General features: G+C 54.2%; 1 protein-coding gene across 1 annotated transcript in view; it reads left to right on the forward strand.

Moving 5' to 3' along the window:
- FOXO4 (forkhead box O4) overlaps window positions 1-4,015 on the forward strand; it is a 35,516-nt gene extending 31,501 nt beyond the window's left edge. Inside the window, exon 3 of the mRNA XM_084813537.1 lies at window positions 514-4,015. The gene's annotated coding sequence lies outside the window, so the exon portion shown is untranslated. The remainder of the gene's footprint in view (window positions 1-513) is intronic.
- The last annotated feature ends 4,877 nt before the right edge of the window (window positions 4,016-8,892 follow it).

Consider the following 8,892-nt stretch of genomic DNA (forward strand, 5'->3'; position numbering starts at 1 on the left):
GAGGGTGCACATTGAAGAATGGAGAGACTGTGAACTCCAGAATGGCAGTGGAACTGAGAAGGGACTGGAGTAAGGCCAGAGCAAGCTGGGGAACTCCCTGCAGCAGGGGTTGATGGGGGCCCAAAATGAAGAGGTGGGAAAAAGAGTCTGGGCTTCCAAGAGTTGTAATTACAAAACACACAGTTCCTTGGGCACTGGGACTAGAAGCAATCTGACAGTTGCAGATTAATACAGTGCCTCTGTTGGGGGTAGATTAACCTACATATGCCTGGTGGGGGAGTCCTAAATCTCATCAACCTCTGTTTGTGACTGCAGGCTCCAACGTTAAGGGGGATCTGGCTTTGGTGTGGGGATACCCCTTCAGATATTTAAGTACTCCAAAAAGGGCAATGCTAAATGCCTGGAAACCTAAGTTCCCTCTAGGCTGGCTGTGTCTTGAGCTTGTGTGTGCCTCTGTTGCCATCTGTGCACTACCAGCAACTAAGCACCTGCTTTCTCTCCCTCCCCTTTCAGTGCCCTTCTGGTTGTGGAGCTTTCATATCCCCAGAAGAGTCTGGAATGCAAGGAGCACCTGGCGTCTGTCTTACTGCTCTGCAACCCAGCTAGGAGTGAGGGGGAAACTGCAATGGGAAGAGAGAGATCCTGTTAAGTGCCACATCTTTTCCTATGTCTACTGTGAGCCCTGCAAGCCTCACCTAGGCCTCCCTGCAGGAGCCTGAGGAGAACCCCGGATGTGCTCCATCTCTGGCCAAAGACTCTTCCTGTCCTGCAGAAGCACTCTCCAAGTGGATGGCACTCTGACCCAGCCATGAGGGGTTGGGCCTATTTGAAAGGGCTGCTTTGTGCCAACATCATCACCGCTCCAGCTGATTTCTGCCTCAACTATCCTTTGACCTGGCACCTTCAGCCTTGATCAGAGGATGGCTCGCAAATCATGTGGCTGCCTGAGTTGCGAAGGCCCTCCTGTGGGGCACTTTTCTGATGGAAGCAAGTGGGGAGGCAAGTGGAGAGAAGGAAAACTGTCCTGCAGGGGAGGGGAGCCCCTCAAGCTTGTCTTGTCTCTGCCAGCTAACACACCCCTTCTAGACGTTGAGGCCTGGCCTGGCCTGGCCTTGTGAAGGACCCACCTGTGTGGTCATTGGTAGCACTTCCCTGAAACTGACTGCTCCAGAGCAGGCAAGCAGGTGCTAAAAGCTGTTGCTAAGAAACCAAAACAACTTTTCTGTGGCTTCTTTTCTGGGCTGTCTTGCTACAGCAGGGAAATGGGGATCCCAGATCCGGCCTTAACTAGAGCCCTGATTGGTGTTCGTGTTTTTCCTTCTTTTTCTAATCCAGAAGGGCATTTTCTACAGATGAACTATTTTGGAAGGGGGGTGGGGTTGTTTTGTTTTTTTACGAATCTGTGCCGGGGGCGGGGGCTTTCTGTGGTAGCCTTCCAACCATTGTAAGTGTCTCCGTATTGAGTGCCTTTTCCTCCCTCAGATGGCTATGGTTTTCCGAGCTGCATCAAGAACAACGTGGCGACTTCTTGGGTGCATTAGCTGGGGGGGGGGGGGGAGAAGGGCACCAAGCCAGCCTTGTTCTTTGGAACTGGGGCAGGTGAGGGAGTTGTACATTATAGATAATTACGTGTAAAGCTAGCAGCAGATTAACTAGAAGCTTTTGTAAACCTGGGGTAGGCAGGGAGGGTGATGCGGGGTGGGGTGGGGGGAGAAGCTGTCTATATTTTAACAGAGAATCCTATCAAATTATTGGCTTAATGTGCAGCTCATTTTCTTGCAGCTTTATACCATTTGATACCAGACAGAACACTAAAATACATGGGGCCAGGAACTGGTCTGAAGATGGGATTAAGGGAAAGCTATTCCGGGGGTGGGGTGGGGGGAATAGTGTTAGACCAGGTGCAGAGGCCTCCCCTACACAAAGGGGCCCTCCTGGCAAGCTTGTGCTTTCAGCAACTAATCATGAAGCACCAGCGGGCCATGTTGGGGTCCTCTAAGCTTTACAGTCGCTGGATCACAGCTGCCACTCCTGAGCCCTTGAACTCTTTGTGCAGACTCGTGTCAGAGGGAGGGCTAGCTCAGGGCCACCTCTGCTCAACAACCGTGGCGGTTTGGCGGGGGGTACTGGATTTCCTGGAGTCAGCTGTCACTGTGGAGCCTGGTAGGCCCAAGGAGAACAGCTGGGGGCTTGTGGTGGGGATCGCCTTATTGCTATGAGGAAAGAACCTTGGGCATTGGGGAAAAGTGATCTGGCAGCTCCCTGTCAAGACTGGAGCATTCAGTGTGGCAGGAATAGCAAGCACAGGAGCGTTCCCTTCCAGCATCAACTCCCTCGATAAAGTGGTGACAATTGCAGGCTATTGTTTCTGTCCTAGGTATGCTTAGATTTCCACTAGCAGTTCTGGAGATGGAGAAAAGATGAGGCTTCACCTCCCTGAAACAAAGCTGAGCACTGGCTAGAATGGCAGATGGCACAAGGCCCTTCTCTAGACAGCTAGTTCCGAGAAATGTTCCTCCACCACCTTCTGGCAGTTCATGCAAGTCCATTCTGGCCGGGGCTGGGAAGGGCAAAGGTTTTGTGTCCAAATGTACTGGGCATATGTGAGGAGTGTGTGTTCAGGGGAGCCATGGCTTGCAGAATGGAAGACACAGCCCAGGCTCCTCCTGTGTGCAGCTGCTGCCTGGTCCATGGTACCAAGCTTTTTCTTGCCTGGCCTTTGAGCGAGCCACATTGGGTGTGCTCATTTTCAAGCCAGGCCCTGTAACTCTTCTCTAGGGGGTGAGGGCAGTGCCCTGGCTTAGCCTGGCACTTTTGCCTTCTTCCAGCACCAGTATTACATGTGAGGCTGTTCCTAGCAGCCAGTGGAGCTGAATCAGCAGTACAGCTAACTTGATAAGCAAGAAGCCAGCCAAGATGCGTGGGTGCCGTGGGCTTCCGGTGCAAGGAGCCTGGTACACGTCTGCTCTCTCAGTGCATGGACTAGTTAATTGCAGGAAGTAATCAGCCCCCTGCCTTTCTTTGCATGGCAAATGTGGGCTGCAGCCTGGAGTGTTTGGTCAGGCTCAGCGGGAAGTGTGAGTCATTGTGACCCTGAGGGCTGGTGTCTGGGTGTCGCCTTGAGCTGTGCTGCAAAGGCAAGTGTGAATTTCTAAAGGAGAGGTAGATGTGGGGCCATGGCCTGTAGCTCAGGATTGGTTAATGCTATAAGAAGTGCCACCCTTTTGGTTTCATACAGCTGCCCCTAATGTGGGCTTGCACTCTGCTTTCCACATGTGAGCATGCACTGGAAGAGTGGACCATGTCAAACCCTTTGGGCTGGGTTCATTCAAAGGGCCACTTCCGTGGTCTACAGTGTGTGAAGGATGAACTGATCCTCATTAAGTGATCCTGAAAAGGCCACCGGAACCCCTTGCTGGTTCTGTTTCCCTCCCCAGCCTTTTTGGGGTATGCTGAATGTAAGAAGGAGGCTGGTCTTGCTGCATGGTAGTGTTTCCGCCTTGGGTTAGGTAAAGGTGAAGGCAACAGAAGTCGGGGTGCAGGGGCTGGCTCTGCCATTCAGTGGAATGCCATTGGTGATCAAGGAGCAACTGGGAGTAAGTCACCTGTTGGATCTCTGTGCATGTCTCAGGGCAGACTGTTGTGGCTTCTCCCACCCCAGAAAGGGCCTCTAGACACAGCAGGTTACCTAGGGCCAGCCTCTTTCCAGGCAGTGTGATGGAGGGCCCTGGCATGATAGAGGGTTCTGTATTGTATATATACTCCTAGGGCTGCTCCTTGCCTTCCCTGATGGGGTTGGTGGTTTGGTGGGGAGCTGGTTCAAACAGGCTCACTCCTGTTTTGCCTGAGGAATGGACTCCCCCTCCCATGCTTCACCATACTATATTTGGGTTTTGTTCCTTGTAGCAATAGAATCTTTACCCCCTTCCAGGGCTTTCCAGTATCTCCCCTCTGCTAGAGAGCTGGTGTGAAATGTGCTGGAGGGCAAAATGTGACAAATAAATCTCTAATCTTCTGGCTGTGTTGGGACAGTTCTTCCTTCCCAGTCCTGCTACCCATCTGGACATCCCAACCTTGACAAGAAGAGTTGTGCTGAGAATTTTGTGCCTGTCAGTGATGGTAGCAGAAGCCTTGGGAAACAGCAGATTGCTGTGTAGACCTTGATAACCTCATGTGTTTAGGTGGGTTTTTAAAAAGACAACCCAGTGCTGGGCAACAGGAAGTACTTAATTTGCACATACTGTGGCCCAGGAAGTAGCATGCAAAGGAGAATGACCTGCTTTCCCTGCCCTCGAAGAGGCAGCAGTCCAGCTGCTTCTCTGGTAGCAAGGGAGTAACCAGGGCAGCTGATGTGTGTTTGGAGCTGGTTTCGGCCTGGCCTGAGAAAAGTTCATGGCCTAGCATGCATTGGTTGCAAGGGCTGTAGCTAAGCCCGAGCCTTGAATGAGTGATGAGGCAATAAGTGTGTCTGTGTGGGGGCAGAGTGCATTGCCATCCCAGGCAGTCAGTCCACCCAGCCTTCTCACTTCAGCTATTACACTGGGAGGAGGTGGCAGCTTTCAAGCTAAACGTTTTGGTGCTTTCCCTGTCCTGCCATGTTTTATGTCTTGGCAAGGGAGTAAGGAAACTTCTCTTGCTGGACCAGATACATGCCTACCTAGTTCAGCACTTTGGTCTCCAGCAGTGGCCAGCCAAGTCCCCAGGAAACTCTCAATCCATGGAGAGAGCCTTCCCTGTCTGGTGGCCCTGATGCATGCTCAGAGCACAGCAGTTCCATTCTTTGCTGCTCTGGCTAATAAGATGTTGAGAGATTATTCCCCATGGGAACAGTTTGTGCCTGACAAATCTGGCACCCTCCACTTCCAGCTGAAAAGGAAGTTGAGGGCCTAGGCCTGCACCAGCTTAGCTCAGGTGGTGGTTAGGCAGAGCAGCTTCTGAGGGAGGCAGATTGCATGGCCGAGAAGGAGCTGCAAGGAGAAAGCAAACAGGTCAGCCCCTACTGGTGGCAGCAAAGTGTACAGTTCCAAGTTTCTGGAGGAGGAAATGCTTATAGAACTGTGTGTGCGCAGGGGTGGGGGGAGAGAGAATTATTGATCCCTGTTGGATGACTGCTAACCGACAAGCTCACAAAGGTGCTGGCATGCCATTCTTTGAATATATGGAAGAAAGCCACAGTTTGGAAGCCAAAAACCTAACGCCCAAGTCTTACTTTTTTAGCAAGGAAGCATCGTCTGGTGCCGTCGCGTAATTTAGCCTGTTGTCAGAGCAGAGCTTGTACGCTCCACAGAAGGGGAGGGGAGCGGCCGTGAGGAGGAGCCTCCCCTTCTGGCCTGGCTCTCTGCTCTGCTTTGTGGAAAGAGCAGCAGCCCAGCCTGCTCCGGATGACTCCTTGGCAGGCTGCATTCCAGCACAGAGAGTTGTTCTTCCTCAGCCAGCACATTCCATTCCTTTCCTCCCACTAGCAGGCTTGGGAGCAGCCCTTGCCTGCCTCTGCCAAGACAGAGGTGGGTGGCTGCATGGTGTGTTTCCCCCCTCAGGAAGCTGAGTGCTCTGTTCTTCCTCAGCCAGCTGTGAGCTAGTGTCTGCTGCTGTGCCATAAACGAGGGGGAAAACATCGGCTCTAGGCTGGTTCAGTTCCGTGATGCTGGTTGTAGGCAAACCAGGGCCTTGGCTGCAGCTTTCCTTGTCTGTAAAGCTAATTGTTGTATCCTAGGCTTTTAGAAAAACCAGACTTTGGTATCATGTGGCATGGATAAATCATGCGAATGCAGGAATGTTGGTTAATCGTAGTCAAGAGAAGGGGCCAACATGGCATTGGAAAGGAGGGTGGGAGTTCAGACTGCTGTCTGGGCACATTTGCTTCTCTCATCTCAGATAGGCAAGGGCAGGGAGCCAAGTGGGTTTGTGTAGAAGGCCTTCATCTGGGGGGAGTGGCGGAGCTCATGCTTTGCATGCAGAAGGTCTGATATGCGATCCTTTGCTTCTCCAGGTAAGGGGTCAGCTGGCAGTGACGGGGGTGGGGTGGGGGAATCTCTGTCTCACACCCTGGAGAACTGCTGCTGGACAGAGCAGGGCAGCTTTTTCCAACCTGGTGCCCTCTGAATGTGTTTTACTGCCACTCACATCATCCTCCGTCAGCCTGGCTGTTGGGAGTTGTAGTCTCAACACATCTGGAGGGCAGCAGGATGAGGAAGGCTGGAGCAAGCAGTGTGGGACAAGTAGCCCTAAGGCATCAGTGGCTCCTTATGCTTGGAAGGGAAGGGTTGTTGTTGGGTTTTTTTTTTGACTTCCTCAAACGATGGGTGGCATTAATCTAGATTTCAGTTACTAGCTTTCTGTACCACCTTTCTGACAAGCCAGCACTGGTGGAGATAGGCTGTCACCTGCTGGTCAAGAGCTGCAGTGCAGGAGATTCGGTCTCCCAGGATAGCATCCGCAAGAGACTCTCCAGCTAGCCAGAGGCAGGTTTCTGTGATATGAGTGCTGCTGTGAGCTCTGTTAGATTGCCTGCCCCCTTCAGTGATGGCCTGCCACTGCCTGAAGTGCATGGTAGTGTGTTATATTTGTTAATCTAATCATTACGTTTACATCTTGCTTTTTTTCCTTCGGGGAACCTAAGGCAGCTTACATGGTCCTCCTCATGTCCATTTTATCCTCACAACAACCGTGAGAGGTAGGTCGGGCTGAGAGTCAGTGACTGGCCCAAAGTCACCCAGTGAACTAGATGGCTGAGTGGGGACTAGAACGCAGGTCCCCGAGCCCCAGCCTAACACTCACCACTACACCACGTCGCATCATCATTGGTGTTCTGTTGCCTTCTATGCCCCATTCAAGGCACAATATGTAATTGCACACCCTGCTTTGTGACTGCTTTTCTGCTTTGTTTTGAGGCTGCCCTTGGAGGCTGTTGTGTGCCACCTTGACTGTACCAGCTGCACCACACATTCAAAAAGGAAAGGTACATAAAAAGGTCTTATGGCAGCTTGTCATTGTGTATCCTTTTCCTCAATGGGTCTGCTAAAATCTGAACCTGAAATCTTCCTAGAAGTATGATGGGACTTTCCTTTTAAGCAGGTTCAGGATAACTTTAGCTTCCATGTTATGTATTCAATATATATGTTTCCCCATTTAAGCTGTACCTGTTCCCTGTCTCTCCCCCTTCAAGACACTTGTCCATACAAGAGCAACAGTTGATAATTTTCAGTAGGGTTGCACACTGAATAAAGTTTTTTTTTTTTTAGAGCAATCCTATCAGTTAATATGCTGGAGGTTTATGAAGCAGTTCTGCCCTCAGAAGTATCAGCACATCCAGGGGCCCCCTATTGCAATGAGGAAAGTACCAAGCTCCCTCCAAAAACTGAAGCAGAAGGCAGATCCTTACCAAAAAAGCAAGCTTCATAAAGAGGCAGTGAGGCCGTGAACCAAGCTCCATGGGCTGCCCAGAGCTCTGAGCAGCCAACCAGTGACTCAGAAGTCACACATGGCCACACCTAAACCTTACATTCAGAGTCCTGGCGGAGTGAGGGGGACTGGAAGTAGGTGGTGGGTGTCTTAAGTTCAACCTTCCTACAGGTGGGACACCTGCACAAGCATGCTGGAGTAAAGATGAAAGTTGGGATCACCTACACCTGCCTTCCCTAACCTAGTACCCACTACTTGCTGTGGACAGCAATTCCCATCATCCCCAGGCCACCAAGGCTAATAGAGTGTGGATAACAGGAACAGCAATTTGTCTCACGGGGATGGTGCCAGGTTGAGAGAAACTCTCCCTCCCCCCCCCCGGGGTGGGCCAGACCTCAGCTCCCATTTTCTCCATGCTCTTGGGCTACGGATGATGGGAGTTGCAGTCTGTCTTGGCCAGGGGGCGCAGATGTGCCAGCCTCCCCGAACCTCGTGCATACTGGAGGAGGTGGGCTACAGCTCCCATCACTCCCAGGCCAACAAGGCCATTAGAGTGGATAATGGGAGCTGCAGTCTGTCTTGTTCAGGGGAGGGCAGCCTGGCGTAAGCCTGCGGGACCAATTGGCATGAGCTGGGGATCCTCTGCTTTTCAGTGCCATGGCGGGTAGGTGGGGCATTTAGTCCAGGGCACTGGGCCTGCTGCTGCAAAGTCCCCTACAACATACGCACGCCTGGAAGGGAGACATTCCGGACGTTCGTAGAAATAAGCCGACACAGCCAGCCTTTGTTGCAGAAAGGCGGGCGGGCAGACGGGGGCGGGGCGCGGGCTCCCCAGCCGCGGCATGAGCGCGCAAGCTGTGCCAGCGTCGTGCACGCAAGGGCGGCGTTCTCGATGGAAGAGCAGCAGCGCAACCCGGCGCGTAACGGCGGAGGTGGGGGCGGGGAAGCCGCGACGGCGCGGAGGCCCCTGCCGCAAAAGCTGCGGAGGAGGGGGCAGCCGGGGCTGCTCCGGTCGGAGGGGGCGCCCAGCTGGCCGGGCTTGTGGCGGCGGGGGGCAGCTGCGCCGCAGCTCCGCGAGCCGCAGGCGGGCGTGAGGCGGGCGAGCCCGTGGGAAGCCGCGGGCGCTGCCCGCTGTGCGGAGGCCCAGGCCGGCGGGCCGCGCATCTGCCCGCGAGCGCGCCCGCCCTGCCCAGGGGCTTCCCCGTCAGCCCCTCCCCGGCGGGAGGGCAGCCGGCGCGACCCGCTGAGCCGGCCTGCGCCCCTGCCAAGGCTCCTCGCCTCTCCCGCGCGGCCCTGCCCGGCCGCCAGGTCTCGCGGGAGGCTCGCGGCGCGGAGGGCCCCCGACACCGGCCCCTGGCCTCTGCGCGGAGGCGACTGCGCCGAGCCGAGCCGGGGCCGCCGAGAGCCGCCCTCCGCGCCAGCTGCTGCGCCCAGCGCGTGGGGCCCCTGCGCGCGCCCGCCGCGCCCTCCGCCGCTGCAAGGCCGCCCTGG

Source organism: Heloderma suspectum, chromosome 9 (assembly GCF_057233095.1).
Source record: "Heloderma suspectum isolate Gila_16-S chromosome 9, 16-S_ref, whole genome shotgun sequence".
Classification (NCBI taxonomy): domain Eukaryota; kingdom Metazoa; phylum Chordata; class Lepidosauria; order Squamata; family Helodermatidae; genus Heloderma; species Heloderma suspectum.